Here is a 17,362-nt window from a genome sequence, read left to right as displayed (position 1 = left end):
ACTGTTTTCTCCGGAAGCATGTATGTAATGCTTGACATAGTTAGAATGTCTTCATAACTGCTAGAAAGTCAGCTTATGGATCAAAACCAGATGTACTTTTGCAATAATAGCCCAAAGGTAATGTCAACATTTTTAAGATTAAGAGAAGAGATTAATTTCCACCTGTCGATGTACTTGAACTTGTCTTCATCCTCAACTTTTAACAAATATAAATGTCACGGCTATTCAAGAGAATCTTGATCAAGTTTATTATGTCAGCTGTGAGATGAAGGGAGTGGTTAAGTTGAGCTGGCTTTGATCATCATTTCGACAAATGCACATTACATTTAGCGTGATCAAAACCATAGAAATGTGAAAAAAAAAACCCAGCATGAAGCACAGAAGTGGCAGTTATACTATTTAAGTCACTCTATTCCATGCTGAAATGTCTGTCCAGTGAAGCACCCCTCCACCACCAGTCTTGCTAACTGAAAGACGACCCTACAATATTTCTATAAATGCTGCATATTGAAGGAAGTCTGTGCTGATTAAAAAAAAAGCAACAACCAAAAACAGTGACGTTACAACCCTTGCAATTATCAGCCTGCAAAACTTTGAGCATACAAATGTTTTCTTATGTACCATGATTCAGGTAGGCCTTTGAATTAAATGGTGTCTTAGAAGGTCACTCACACTTGAAGAGTTTGCGGTGTTGCGGTTTGTTCAGTGATATGTAGCGGTTCCTCTCTGGCCCTTCGGAAAATCTTAATGCCCGAAATTCTGTTAAAATCTCTTGATCTAGTTAAGCAAATGTTTCATCTTTCAGGTTTTATAAATGTATACACAACAATTTACAGAGATTCTTTATACTGACTGAGAATATTATGCTATAAACTCTCCTTGAGGGAATCTTTGGATTTTGTTAATTCTTTGTGATCATGACTCTTTCCTCAGCAGCTAACACAATGTTTGACACTTCTTATCAATACTATTACGTATCATCATAGATTAATTGTAACACTAAACTACAGACAACAAAGACAAATCTTAGGTGATTTAAGCAAAAGTGAAGTTTTGATTGGGTGGTCATCTCTAAAATCTCAGGGAAAGCTGGAAATTGGAGCATCCACAAAAGAAAGCTATGCAGTCAGAATCAGAGCCAAAGTCATGCCCCAGTACAGAACTCTGGGTGATGCCACGGCCTGCTGCCATCACTATGTACCCTGGAACCTGAGGCTGGGTCCACACAGGTGCTACTGGCCCACGCTGCTGCTCCTATCACTGCTGACTCTGCCACCCACAGAAACTGGCATTACTGTCACTCTACTCACTTGCAGAAGCAACTCTTCACTCTATTCATTTTGAATATATTTCTTTATTTTTTTTTAGACAGAGTATCTCTCTCTGTCACCAGCCTTGACTTGCAATGGCATGATATCGGCTCACTGCAATCTCCACCTCCTGGCTTCAAGTAATTCTCCTGCCTCAGCCCCCCAAGTAGCTGGGACTACGGGCACGCTCCACCAAGCCCAACTAATTTTCTGTATTTTTAGTAGAGACAGGGTTTCATACTGTTGACCAGGATGGTCTCGATCTCTTGACCTCGTGGTTTGCCCACCTCAGCCTCCCAAAGTGCTGGGATTACAGGCATGAGCCATCAAGCTAGGCTTAATCCATTTCTTTAGATTTGAAATCTCAGGGGCTACATCTAATCAGTCACCCTTAGGCCATGTGTATATGCCTCAACTCCCAGAAGACAGAGAAGGCAAATGGATGACTTTTCTTCTAGACTCACTAACTAGAGAATTTCTCAGAATCAGACAGCTAAAAGGCTGGTAATAGCAGTTGAACAAGTGAGTAGGTGAGGGTGCAAGTGACTTAACACCATTACCTTGCACCAAGAAAATGCACTTGAATAAAGATTTATATTCTGCAATATAGATACATAAAAAGTCTATCATAGATTTTATTAAATAAAAAGATATCCACAGTGAGCATCTGACTGTGTCATCTAAAAAAATTAAAGAGAGCAGTTATTATAAAGCTAAGGAAAAGGAAAGTTGTAGCATTAAGGAAGTGGCAATGTATCTACATTCTCCTTGATTCTGTATGTTTTAGAAATGTAGATGAAGTTGAGAAATAAAACTGCTATCAATAGCTGATTTCCTGATAGAGACTGTAAGAGTGCCGTTGCAGTGGAACCCAAATAGGTCAGACAATGTCTTATATTCCCTGTCTGTGTCCAGATGGAAGAGAAAAAAGAAAGAGAGCGAAATAGCCCACAGTGAGGTTATCTGTGCGGTTAGCTCAAACAATTCACTTGACTTCTACAGAGAGGAGTCAGGAGTAGAGCAGCAAGTTATGATTTTTTAGGAAAATAGAGAAATATCTTAGAGAATTAAAAGAAATTCAAAATTTTGATATGTAATTTAATCACTATAAAATAATTCAAGAAATTCAATTTAATTATTAAATACCAATACCATTTAATAATTATGTATAAATTTCATTAATATTATTGAACTTTAAGTTTCAGATTTCACCATTAATCCTAATGATTATCCAGGTGTAACCATTCCACTTGTGTTGAATTATGTCTCTCCAAAATTCCTGTGTCAAAATCCAAACCCCTAGTACCTCAGAATGTAGCCTCATTTGGAAATAGTGTCATTGTATATTTAATTATTTAAGATGAAGGAATACTGGAGCAGAGTGGCCCCCTCATCCAATAGGAAAGGATTTCCTTATAAAAAGTGGAAATCTGGACACAGAAACACACACAGAGAGAACACCTGATAATCACACTATGGGCGATTATTCTATACGCCAACTCCCATCAAACCTCACCAGCAAACTGCCAGAAACTAGGAGGGAGTCCTAGCTGCTGAGAGGGCTGTTCCTCCCAGCTCTCAAAAGGAACCAACCCCCCCAGCCACCTGATCTAGACTCCAGCCTAGAAAGCTAGCACACAGCTAGAGGGAGATCGGCAGAAATAAAGACAGTCATGGTTCCTAGACACCAAAGACATTCATTACAACCACCTTTCTTCGAGGTTTTTTCTTTTTAGTACAATATTCGCTTCCTTCTGCTTTTCTATTCCTCCCTCCCTTCAGGACCAGCCACGCTCCTTTGAAGAAGTGAGCACCTCCTCTGCACCCTCTCCCATTTCACTCCAACACCTTCAACTGGAGCAATCCAAGTTGTGACCGGCCACTTTATGAAAACTACCTTCTTCAGATGATGAGTGACTCTCAGTATTAAACTCGTTACGCCATGTCCAAATCTCTGTTTAAACTGTTTTCTAGACCTATTGATTATTTTACACATCTTGGCTATTAGGACGTATTTTCCAGCCATTTCATCTAGCGCTTGTGGATTCCAAGACCTAAGCTCATTCTTTTCTTCTTTTCCCTCTGTGAATCTGTCTGTAAGTGATTTTGCAGATACTACATCTATACTGATTGCGTTACAATCTACGTTTTCAATTGTGACCTTTTCGTGAGCTCTATAGACGTATTTCCAACATTCTCACGGACATGTCCACCTGAAGTTCATAGACATTTCACGCAAGAACGAAATGCTGATCTTTACTGCTCTGAACACCTGCTGCTGAAGCATTAAATGCAGTTTTTATTCTTCCACAAGCTACTTTATAGATAATTTCACCAAAAGCCACTCAAAGACTTGGGAGTCATCCAAGTCTCCATCTCTTTCCACGTCCAGTAAGCCATCAGGACAGCTAGTGTAAGAAGCAAGAAAGAAACACGAAAAGCGGCTCAAGAGTCAAAGACAGACCGACCTTTGAGAATAAACTTGAGAGCGGCTTCTGGGTGAGTTCAGTCATGAGGCTTCTCTCTTACAGACTAAGGGTATTCAAGGGTCTGGGGCTCGTGAGGAGGGGATGCCTGACCCTCCCCGGGCCTGGCCGTTCCGTTAGGACCAGGCGTGCTGTCTGCATAGAGCGGAGTTCTCATCAGCTCTCACCGCACTCTCAGACCGCATAGGCCCACGTCTAGTCTGGGTCTCTTTGTCTTGCTCATCTAGGAGGGAGAGGCTTTGTGTCTTCTCCCACACATGTTTCTGCAGCTGCAGGCACACCCCCAAAGTCTGCTCTTAGCTTCTCTACCTCAGCGCACCAGAAGGGAAAGGCGTGTGTTTATCAGGGCCCGCTGCTTTACAAGTGTGAAGTTTGGTGTTTACCGGAGACGTTCCCTCCTCCTGCGATGCCAAACCGTCTTGTCTGTGTTTGGCTGACTGTTTGCTCGTCCTGGCTGCTTGTTGTGAGCAGAGAAGTGATTCCTTTGAAATACAGGAGGTTACAAAGGAAGCTGGAACTTAAAATGGCGATGTTTGTCCAAAATGACAGTGTTCCTGCTCTGTCAGGTGGGAGATTTTTTCTTACAAACAAAGTTTCAAGTATCATAAGATGTTTGAGTCTTCTTGATCATCAATCGCACAGTATATTCTTTAGCATACACAGCAACATTTGACATCTGCTTAATATCTTAAGCTGTAATGCATCTATTATGCAATTCCAGTAAGCTCTGGAGTCTACCTCAAGAGCAAGTTACGTATGCTTCCTCTATGTTCTTTTAGTATCTATTCTACTACTGAGAGTACTGGGTTTTGTTTTCGTTTTTGTTTCTTTTCTTTCTTTTTCTTCTTCTTTTTTTTTTTTTTCCTATTCCCTCATTACTACTTAGTGAGAGTACTGGTTTTTAATTTCCCTGCTTAGTTTTTTGAATACTCCCCGGCATGCGAGCTTTTTAGAATAGAGTCTACATTTTACGTCTTAACATCTACCACAGTGATTGTAACTTTGATTAACCATGTTTGTTGATAACTGAAAGCCACTAGAAGGTTTGGAAGCACCTGTTACTTTCAACAGTATTATAACTGTAAAGAGAGAAACAGGGAGAGCACTTTTACATCGATTGACTGAACTTGAACGTTTCCTCTGAATGTTAGAATTCCCCAAACAGTAAACTATCACTGACTTACGTTTTCTTACCTCCCTGTGGTAAAACATGTGCTGCTTTATCCTTGGGGTGTTTTTGAGATATGAAGCTACACTAATCTGAATTCCAGTACACCTCTCTCTCACGAAAAACGTATTTTAGTTTTCTCTTTCTCCGTGTGTACATTTTACTGGAAACAAGGCAAGTTCAGTCTCCAAAAGAAATCTGGGTGTCATGTACAGTAGAACACGATCTTGGGATGGGAAAGGGCAAGCAGAAGGACAACCATGCTCACTTTTCTTTCCCACCACATTTATCTTACAAGTTTGTTTTTTACAACCAATTCTATTTCAACAAAAATTTTCCATGACAAAAACCAGAATATATACATTAAAATGATGGAGGAAATAAATCTGTGAAAAAAATCTAGAATGCTGGTGAGGTCTGTATGCCTTTTGTGAAGAAGCTGAAATGACCAAATGAAAGAAATATTCCTCCCTCTTAAATTATTAACCTCTTAGAATTTTAACACCACCAAAACAGAAAGTCCACTGTACAAAATGACTCTCGCCCTTGAAAATGTTCTATAACTTAATAAAATGATAAACCGATAAAACGTAAATTACATGAAAAGTCACAGAATGCAAAATGCTAGATGAATGATGATGGTTCTAGTTCTGGTTTCTTATTACCACTTAGAATGCACAGGTGTCCAATACCCGCTCCACTTTTAAGAACCTACCTTCCTAAAAACCTTGTTGCTCTGATTGCCCTGCAATAGGAGATCGTGGGCATCCATGTCTTATGTATTAAAATGTTCAAATGAAACTTAGGAATCTGGAGACATTTTTGTGCGTTAACACTAGAGTTAGCAAACTCATGTTCTCAAGGAAAGTAACAAGAATGAATAAAGTAGTATCATTTGGTGTGAAGATGTCAATACTTATAAAGTTGATATCACTGTCCATCAAAAAAAAAAGGCTGGATTAATAATACTAGGATTTCTAAAATTATTTTTGCGGAAGAAATCTAAACATGTATTAATCTGAAATCTTCAGTATTTAAATATTGATTCATTCTGTTACGACGCTGTGCAGGCGAAGCAGAAGTCTGCTGTCTTGCCTGCAGGCAGCCCTTTGCCACCTCTGGTTTACAAAAGTGCTTGCTGCTCTCCTTGAACAAGAGAAACATTCTGTGTTATGTTTTTAGTATATTCTGATTCATTAAATAGCTTAGCTTTTCACATTATACTATTTTGTAATGTTCGGTAGTTCTTCATGCATGGGTCTCTTCTGTCCATCCTCTTTACAGGTAGACAGGAGTTTCTATTTCTTTGTCTTCTCTCTCGGGAGTGAATTCACAGTAGATATTGAGCATCTCCTTGTTGATGAGGTGATACAAGTATCCTGGGCAGCTCCGCTTAGTCTGGATCTTCTAAGTCTTCCGAACACATAACACAACTAGCAAAGATATTTCAAAAACTGTGCTGCTAAAAACATGACTCAGTCTATCATTTTACTGTTAAATCGAAAGTAAAAACAGTAAACAAACTCCTTTCAAGAAGCTCCACTTCTGTGTTTCATATTTAAAAATCTGAATTGTGTTAAATGGCAGACTCAAGCATTTGTTTAAATTCAATTTCATTAATTCATTCATTCAACGGGTGTTTGATGAATTCCTCTTAAGTGTCAGACAGTCTTCAGGTTTCTTCTGATTAAGCAGTTAATAAAGCAAAGACCTTATCTTCATATCAAGTAAATTTTTGTAAGAAAATTTGCAACTAATATTCTTATCACAGGATTTATATTTTCTAGTCTTTACATTAATCTTGGAAAATATTCAATGTTAAAAGTGTAGTTTTGAATTATTAGCTATTCTGCAGTGAAAAGACCTCTTACAAACTTTTAAGTAATTATATCCAATAATTAAATAATCAAGAAATATCCATTCTATTTTGTCTAAATGAGTCAAAGGGAATTGAAAGTAATGGTCTATCTGGCAGAGTTGTGTGTAATTATTTTCCATTAATATTTGCAACAGACCAGAACTTAGCCTTGGAAATACACAATGCTATTGGGGATATTACAGAAGAAACTAGCAACTAAGTAGGCTTGTATAATGTTGTACTAAGTACAATTTTATTGTTATTATATAAGAAAATAACATATTGTTATTGCCATTAGTGCAGCTAGCACAGAGATTCAGACCTTCAGGAATAAACCCTGATGGGACGATCTCTGACTGATGTCAACATTTTGCTCTCAGCAACACATCCTTGCACACAAAGCAGCATATATTTGCTGTGACCTTGGGGAAACATCAGTTTCCTAGAGATAAATTGACCAACACATATAAAGGGCATGCAATTTCAAACTAATCAAACACAAAACAACTTAAATAACTGGCATTCAGGAAATGAGCATAATTTAAAAAGAATGCAGAATCATGTCCTCATCTTAAATTCCTTTCACAAATGTTGCCAAGGACGGCTATTGCTTGCACAAGGACTTCAGTGTTTTTTCCTCAAGCTGCTCAGAACCTTCAGGCCTCTCAGTGAAGCAGAAAGCTCTAATTTGGCTCCTTCTGATATCACCCTTCCAAGATTGTGGCTGGGTGAATATGGGAAAGAGGTAACGGGAGATCTACGCTAGAGCCAGGGCTTCTCGGAAAGCCTGACGGATGAACAGAAATTAGTGGAGTTACCCGCAAGGCAACACTCAAGCAGCAGTGGGGGACTCATTGGTCCCTGGGGCAGTCCCTGCTTTTCCCTACATTGTCACTTCCTCTGGCACACTCTTGCTCCACGGCATACTTTCCTGTTCCTAGGGAACCAGATCACACCTTTGCAAACATGAGAGTGGGTACGCAAACTTAACAAAACAACTCTGTTATTTTTTTCTTGATGTGGATAAATATACACAAGTAGATGATCTTTAGTTCATATAGAATATGATAGTTCTTAAAATCAAGAAAGGTACTGTATTAGAAATAAATTTGCTTAGAATATGACTTTGTACCTTTTAATCTCCAATTACCATGAAGAATAATGCGCAAGCTGAGAAATTTAGTGATTGTTTTGTATCTCTGGCAGTTAACAATCATCTCAAGGAATAATTTTCTCCTCTGGGTCAGAAAGCCGATTTTGAGTTTAGCAGGCTATCACAGGGAGACAGCAAAAAAGAAACCTGTGGAAATAGGTCCTGTTTCCAAGCATTCTGTGTTTATAACAGTCAAAAGACTCAAAAGAAATTATATTTAGAAAAGCCCTGGAAACCATCTACGTCAACTTTCTTAAATTGCAGTGAGAGAACACCTTTTAGCCTTTCTGCAAAAACTAATTCTGAGAGGCTCTGTGCTGTATTACTGCTCATAATTGCACTGTGGCCAGCTTTATCAGAAAATTCTATGCAAAATCATCTTATTTGCAAATTACACTCATGCTTTGTAGTTCTGCCTTTTAGATCCATGTGCAGAGGCAAGCAGGTTTTTATGCTTTGGCTGTGTGTCCCCACCCGAATCTCATCTTGAAGCGTAGTTCTCATAATCCCCACGTTTCATGGGAGGGACCCAATGGGAAATAATTTAATCATGGGGGAGGTTACCCTCATGCTGTTCCCCTGGTAGTGAAGGAGGTTTCACAAGGTCTGATGGCTTGATAAGGGGTGTTTCCCCCTTTTGCTTGGCAATTCTCCTTCCTGCTTCCATGTGAGGAAAGATGTGTTTGCTTCCCTTTCTGCCATAATTGTAAGCTTCCTGAGGTTCTCCCAAGCCATGCTAAACTGTGAGTCAATTAAACTTCTTTTCTTTAAAAATTATCCATTCTTAGGTATGTCTTTATTCTGTGAGAACAGATTAATACACAGGTTATGTCCTATATACAAAATAAATATATTACACACAGGGTATATCTAGTAAAATATAGGGTGCAAAGTGAATATGAAATTAATACATGGAAGCTTCACTTTGGCTGTATTGAAGGAAATGTTCTTGGCATGCAATAAATATTCATTAAGTGGTGCACACTGCTGGGCACTGGGAAAGATTGTTAAATTGTGTGAAAAATCTACCTTCTGAATTAATTATGTTGCTGAAATGCATACAATTCTTTCAAAATTCATTCCATTTTAATAAATAGTATCTTCCCTAGTATTTCTTTGTATTTTCCCATTGTATAATTAAGGCCAATAACCGCAAGTGTTCTCAACAGAAGACACACCGCTGATCTCCAGCTACTCTCCTTCACACTTCATTGCTCCAGGGGACCTGAGCTACTCATCCTTTCTCCAGAACCATTTTGGTTTTATTTATCTAGGTCTTTGATTCTTCTAGTAGTTTCTTCCATATCTGTTAAAATTTTACTCATGTATGATCTTGTGAAGCTATTCCCTGAGTGTACTCAGAGAAGAAACCTCATAGCAAACTACACCATTATTAAAAACAACCATTCTCGTTTTTAATAACTTCACTTACATACATGTGATTTATGACACTGTCTCATAATTTTTCTCTTAACAATGGTCACTTCTAATTAGCACTGTCTTTTTATGTGGAAATAAATAAATTGATTGTATATAGACTGTGCTCAGAGAAATGAATGTTCCTTAGTCTAAATGTCTTCCTAAAAGAAACTGAGATCTGCAGACCTACTTCTTGAGAAAGGTCAGAATATATTGCACAGAAGATGGGGTTGGAGTGAGAACTATGAGGAGATACACTTTAGAATAATAGTATGTATGGAATTCTAATCTCTGGTTCATGTCATAGAATAGGTCAGAAGTTTTAGGTCAGGGATCAAGATTGAAAGAGCTAGAAAAACATTAAGAACTTTGTAATTTTTACATGTAAGCCTTTTTTTTTTTTAAAAAAGGAATTTCTTAAGTGATACAAGGTATATTTTTCAGCAAGAGGCAACAAGCTTGTTAAGGTTCACCTCTTGCTGTCTTATTATTTTTCTCACACACATACTGATGCCCATCCAAAAATATACTATCAGTGAAGAATTTCGATTTAATTTGATTGTAGAAAATTCCACCCTGGATGCTGCCCTCGTGACTATCCCTGGTACTCAGGCCGCTTTGCAGAATAGACAAGTCTCAGACCAAGAAGGCCGCCTGGAACAGTCCGCCAGCCTGGACTGCACCTGAGAAATTTTAAACTGGATGTAAATCTAGAGAAGGGAAGATTAGAACCCTGGAAATCTGGGCAGGCTATTTATAGAACACTACTGAAGAACACTGAATTTGATGCCAAAGCACACAGCTTTCCAATATCACATGAGTTGCTCCAATCTAATATTATTGTACAATTGTAATAAATGCCTTGTTAGAAAAGGGAAAAAGGCTAATCTATCTTGCTTTTAAAAGTTTAGCTGAGAGTGAGAAAGAAAAAAAGAGAAGAAATGGGGTACATATACAGCGGTTCAAGTGATTTGAGGGGCTGATCCAGGAAGTAACTGTGACCACAAGGCAGGTGGCACTTAGACGGGGTTGTGTCACAGGTGGGGTGTCTCCCAACAAGAGACCTTCCAAAATACACAGTGTGAGGGCCACTATCCAGAAGGGGAGGAGGCCAAGGGAGTTCCTGTGGAAGGTGAGAACTAGAGAGGAGGCTTACTTGTCCAGGTGACATCCCTCAGCAGAACAGTAGGGAGTCTCTGGGTCCCAGAGCCCCAGAGTGTAGCAGCGAAGCTTGGGGTTTATCTTATCCATTGCTAGCAGGCGGATGGGGGTGGTGGTGAGGTTTGGCAGGATATGCAAAGCAGGCAGGCCCTAAATGGCTAAAAATCTGCTTGCTTGGGCTATTTTTAAATAATTAGATGTGTAAAAAATTGAGTTTAGAACTGGCAGAATTTTGAGCTAAGGGCTTCAGCTTGCAAGTGAAGGAATAGAGAACACAGTGGCCAATAAACAGAGGCCATCTTTGGCTTATTTCGATAACAATAGAAAACAGAAGATAACATTTCATCTCTGGAGACCATAAAAGGAAACAGACATAGCATGAGTCCCAGGACTGTATGTTTACATGTAAGACAGGAACGAAGAACGGAAGGTGGGATCTGAGCCTGAGGTTTAGTCGTGGAAAGTCCTTAAAGAGTCCCCAGCAAAGGTCTACAGAAACCACCAATATGACCAGTGACCTTCTAGTAACGAGTACATTGCTGTATGCTTTCCAAAGCCCTTCCCCATCTCTTCTTACTTCAGTCTTGCAGGTACAGTGTTTACAAACCAACAAATCCACAATTTTGTTTATCAGTTCAAAGCATCATAATCTTTTGTCTTCCTTACAATATTTGAGAATTTCTGTAGATGCTTACCAATTATAACAAGTTCATGCTTGATTTTACACAAAATTACAAGTATACAGTATCTAAAAGACTACCATATTTTGGTTTATATTTAGCTTTTGACCCTTAAAAATGTTTACTTAATATACCATGTGCCAGGATACATTCTTCCAGGCCTTGGGAACAGAATTTGATGAAAGGACGTAGCTTCTGTGCTCATAGAGCTTGTATTAGTAGCTGAACTGAACTAAGGAATGTAACTAGACTGTCTTTCTGCAGAGCTTGAGTCGATGAAATAGTACAGCTCCAATCTATTCTGCAAGTGTAGTTGAATCTGCACATGCTTATAAGTGTAGGAAGGACAGTAGTTCAGTGACAGTATTTCTTTCCATTATTTTGGGTTTCTTCTAGTGTTTCAAGTCTCTGGAGGAAAGCCAGTCTGGTCCAGTTCACTTCCATGTAGGTGAGTGAAGAAAACAAACCTCTTTGCTGAGTGACGCTTGCCAAAGAGGCCCTGACAAAGTTCCTGGTCCCTATAAGAGCCACATGTGCTAAAGCAGATTCACCCTTTGTATTAGGGAATCAGAAAAGAAACAGTGTAACATTTATGGAAAGATTCATACCAAATTAAGACCGTTGAGTTAAAGGTCTATCAAATTTCTGCCATTTTATGGGCAAAGGTTGAAAGGATTCAGGTTGCATGCTGTCAGGGCCATTCAGTGCCAAGGCATATTTCTTGATTGTGAGGGCCTCAGAAATGTAGGAGGAGGCTCTGGCCGCTTCCTAGGGCAGGCAGTTGCTGCCTGTTTCAGTGAAGCCTTCTCAAAGTATTAAGTGTTGGGCACAGAGATGTATTAGTTTTCTAGAGCTAACATAACGAAGTACCACAGGGTCCAGTGTGGTGGCTCACGCCTGTAATCCTCACACGTTGAGAGACCGATGTGGGTGGATCACAGGAGGTCAGGAGTTCAAGACCAGCCTGGCCAACATGGTAAAACCCCATTTCTACCAAAAATACAAAATTAGCTGGATGTGGTGGTCCAAACCCGTAGTTCCAGCTACTCAGGAGGCTGAGGCATGAATGGCTTGAACCCAGGAGGTGGAGGTTGTAGTCAGCTGAGATCATGCCACTGCACTGCAGCCTGGAAGACAGAGTGAGTGGGACTCCTTCTCAAAAACAACAGCAGCAATAACACAGCACCACAGACAGTTGGCATAGACACCAGAAACTAACCGTCTAACAGGCTAGAAATCCGGGACCAAAGCATCAGCAATGTTGGCTTCTGCCAAAGCCTCTCTCCTGGGCTGTGGATGTCTGTCTCCTCTCTCTACATTCACGTGGCCCTTCCTCTGTGCATACCTGTGTTCCAATCCCTTCTTCTACCAACACCAAGCATATGGGATTAGGATTCACCCATACAATCGCATTTAACCTCAATTTCCTCTTTAAACACCCTCTATCTAAGTAAACTCAAATTGTTAGGCCCTGGAAACAATTAAGACTTCATCATAGGAATTTTGGGAAACACAGTTCAAACCATAATAAAGGGTCGGACTGAATTCTCCACTCCACTGATGCCACACTGCCTAATGAGAACACTGCACAGTACTCGTAAGGAAAAGAAAACTGGCAAGCATCAGGTTCATTAAAAATAATAGAACTGGATTTGGATAAGGTCACGGAAGGGAGCCAGTAATGGTATTGCTACCTTTAAAAGGGGATGAGGAGACCAGAGCACTTTTTCTCCACCTTGTGAAGACACAGAAATGTGTCTATCTGCAAATCAGAAAGAGACTCCTCACTAGGAACTGCATCAGCTTGGACTTCTCAGTCTCTAGAACTGCAGGAATAAATTCCTGGTATCTAAGTCACCCAGTTTATGGTGGTTACTGGGTGTGAGCAAACTGAGACAGAGGTCTGCTGCTCACAAAACCAATAATCCTATTTTGAGTAAGACTGATACATTCTTTGAAAACAATTGGTACCCATTGCCCTATACTCAGGAATTCTATCTTCTCTAATGCCAAAGAGTATCTCATAATCGTAAGGTGATATTTTTGTGAGGTAGTTGACAACTATTCTCATTAAAAAAAAAAAAAAAATCACATACTTAATTTCTGTTGAGGCCATTGCCCTTATGTGCACAAGTCACATGTAGTTGAAGATAGTGATAAGTGTGTTCCAGGCAGAGAAGAGCAGTTATGAAAGGATAAGCCCAGAGACAGCCAGCATGCAAAGAACTGCAGGACTGAGTACGAGAGAGGCTAAGGGAAGGCACAGCCTGATGGCAAGAGGTGCGAAGGAGGGAAGAGAATGAAATTCACAAAGGACCTGCCATTTAAAGCTGAAGACTTTCAGATTTGCTCTGAAGGCTTTTTCTCTGTTGTGGTAGGTTTTTTGTTTGTTTGTTTTTTTTTTAATTGTGGAGGCACAGATACATGACATCTACTTTATAAACAAATTGTTACGTTTACAGTACAGTATTTTAAACTACAAGCACAGTGTTGTACATGAGACCTCTGGAACATATTCATGTTATGTAACTGAGTTTCTGTTGTGGTTGTTTTTTTAAACGTAAATTTAGTTTTATTTCTTTACAGCCTACTTCTCAGGTATCTGCCTCTTGGAAGTTATATAGAACAACTGCAGTTACAGGTACTCACTGTCATTATGTTTTAAAAGCTTTAAGTTCATTAAAATATGTAGGCACTCTAAGTATTTGATGAATTGCAGTGAATATTATAAAATTATTCAACAACGTAACCTGTGCACCAAAGGGATTAGAGTTAAATGACTGGAAGAGAACACTAAAAAAACGATACGACAGTTGAAATATGTTGTGGAATTCTCAGTTGCAAAGGTCAAGTTAAAACATAATTAAGGATAATTCTTAATGTGTTTAAATCAATGCTATATTAAATTTTTTAAATGAAAATTATCTCTGAATATTTGGAAAGTACTATAATACTATGTAATAAGTGATCAGTTCAAATTTAAACACAGAGGCAAACTATGGAGGTTTTATCTCTATCCCTAAAATATTTATGGATCTACTTTAATCCGTACGAGTGAATTACTGCCGAGTTGAGTTCTTCACTTTCGGATTGAACTACGAGTCTTTTAGAGAAAGCCTTCCCATGACAGGCCTGAAATGTCGCAGTTCTTTCTTTTTTTTTTTTTTTTCATCCTTATCCACTGGCTCCATCCTCACTTCATTTATTTCAACAGAATGCTGACATTTGTCTAATATTATTTCTAGGTTATGACTCCCAGGCTTTTGACCTTTATCCTCCAATCTGAAATGTCCTTTTCATAGGTCATCTCTTGATAGAATAGAAAATCTCTTCTCAGTAGAATACTCCCTTCCCCATACTTTCTGTGTGTGGGCAGTGGAACCAGAAAGTTCCCCGTCAGCTTACCAACTTCATTACTTGTCTTATTTTAATGAAATAGCATTATCGGATAAAAGAATTTTATATAATGTTGAAGGGAAAATGATACTGACACTTGTTACAACACTCAAGAAGACTATTCAGAACTGCCACAATAGTGTCAAGACCAAAGGGAGAAAGGCGAGACTCAGCACAAAAGCAACCAGGACACAGGAGGATTCACAGGTAGCAAGCAGACCCAAGTGGTCCGTGGTGGAAAATCACCAAAAGGAGACTGCAAGGGCAGAGGAATCTCAGCTCAACTGAATGACCTTGCTGAAAGCAGGCTAAAGGGATCAGATATCAAGCATGGGGAGATTCGCACTAAACTGACTTAGCAGGATTTTTCCTAAAAGGGGCCTGACCTGCTTGAAGACAGGCCCAAGGATGAGGCTTACTTTAAAAAAATGGGCTTAGAAAAGCCAAACCAAAATTTTGTGAAAGGGAGAGTCTTGGTCAGGAATCCGTACTTCATCTTTCATTTTATAATAAATGTGTGGTCTCATATTTGTTTTTTAATCCATAGGCGAATCCAGAGGAATTTGTTAGATAAATTATCAGTATGTCTGTGGAAACTACGCTTCAACTAATGCAAAATAAAACTAGGTTTTTGGTGAAAACACTCAAACTCAACCTCACATATTCACCTTTAATATTGTTTCCCACTTTTAAAAACACAGTATTGCTTGCCAATATGTGTGTAAAAGGTTTTATGGCTTTAGAAATTGTGCTTGCTCCCTCAATGTCCTTGAATTTTAATTTTTTTCCATTTAAACGTTCTTTTAATTCTTCATGTAGATTCTCTGACACCACACACACACACACACACACACACATACACACACACACACATCACACACATATCTGAGCTACTCAGATCTGGCTGAAACTCACTAACGACTTAGTATCCTCTTCAACTGATACTATGTAAACAGTGATATGTCCCTGTTTGAAGGGGAGGTTTGGGCTTAATACAATATATTAAGGAACTATGTTGGCAGCCTGTATTCATCTATCTTGTTATTGTATGTTCTTCTCTTATATCCATCTCAAAACCTGTGAATAGTATTCTAAGCATAATACATTTGTCTTTATTTTTCCAGTAGTTTCCTCCTGGAAACGCCTCTTTTTGCATAGTTAGAAGAAAAACAATCTTGACTTGCTTGATCTAAAGCACACACTTTCTATAAACATCAGCAAAAGTATACTAAACTTCTTTCATGCTTTTATTTATTTTCTTAAGTTTCAACAAATTGTCTGCAATTTTCTGGTGACTTGTGATATACCACTGTGCTTGGGTGAACCCTGACCTCTGATATTCTTGTCAACTTGTGTAGCAGAACTTTTATAAAAATTTTCTAAATCAATGTTGAATAATATCAGAGGCTGCAGTTTGGATGGCCTCCCTCTCATATCATAAATGCCACTGTTAACACACCTCGTATCACCGTGCTGGATATTACATCTTCTTCCTACATATCACTAAAATAAACAGGACAACTTTCATTTCAGAAGCCTTAGAAGTCAGTGTTCATAACCAAGACTGTTAGATGAAGAAGCATTTTTTCCTCTGTAAGCACTTGAGTGTATTGCTCAGTTCTTCTGTCTGTTATTCCATGGGCTTCTTTATTGCTTGTGGCCCCATATTCACCTACGTATTTTTCTCTTCAGCCTCTGTAAAATAGTCTTCCTTTCATAATCAAACATAGTACAAAGTTGTCTTCATCTTTGATGGTACAAGGATTGTATACTGGTTCAATTATCCCAACAAAACACCAAATAGAATTTTAATTTTTAAATTAATGTGCAATCTGAAAGAACCTGACTACTAAGCTATCCATCTCAACAAATGGGAGGTGAAGTATTTATAAGTATTACTATTATAATCATTCTCAGTCTCATCTCTTACACTAAACTTATTCTTCTTATTCATTTGGGTAAAATTTACTCTTAAAGATTTTCATTGCACTGAACGCTGGGCACTTGGCTTTCTTAACGATGCCTGTCTCTGTTTTGCGGCATTGCCATTGATGATTTGCGTAGATACGAGAATTGCTTCCAGGAAAAAAATGTTTACACACCATTACTCCTCTGCTAAGTGTAAAACCTGAAGTATTTTTATTTCTTATCCTCCTTTCTTAGCATGCTCTACCCAACTTCACATTATACTCAATTTGTGTAGACTTCCATAATATATCTTTGGTTATTTTCTATGTCATCAATAGTTTCTCTCCCTAAATAAAAAGCAACTTTCGGGTGGTTATTCCCATTTTTACCTTGTCACTAAAATCACCATATTTCCCTGTCCAAATATGTCTCTAACTTTTACTGAAATCATGAACAGTCACAGAGTTCTTTGAAGCAATTCTATCACCTTTCCTTCTCTCCATAGTTCACGTTCAATGCGAATGGTCATTTAGCACCACCGACCTTCGGAGACGAAACGCTGCGAAACAGTTTTAACATTTGTGTGTTCATTTGTATTAATATGATTTCCAAAACAGATCCATCTTTTCAGTAGCCTGTAATTGCTCAAAGACTTCCTTGATTCCAATGATTTCAAACGTACTACGTAGTCACTCATGCTACACTAACTAATGCAAAGTGAAAGAGCAAGCTGGCAGCATGAGTCCTCACCATACATTTTTCTCAAAAGGCTTTCGAAAGCCTTTTGAGACTTTCGAAAGCCTTTTGAGACTAGGTACCTCTC

The sequence above is a fragment of the Saimiri boliviensis genome, chromosome 19 (genome assembly GCF_048565385.1).
Source record: "Saimiri boliviensis isolate mSaiBol1 chromosome 19, mSaiBol1.pri, whole genome shotgun sequence".
NCBI classification, from domain to species: Eukaryota; Metazoa; Chordata; class Mammalia; order Primates; family Cebidae; genus Saimiri; species Saimiri boliviensis.
Note: the sequence above shows the minus strand (reverse complement) of the source record.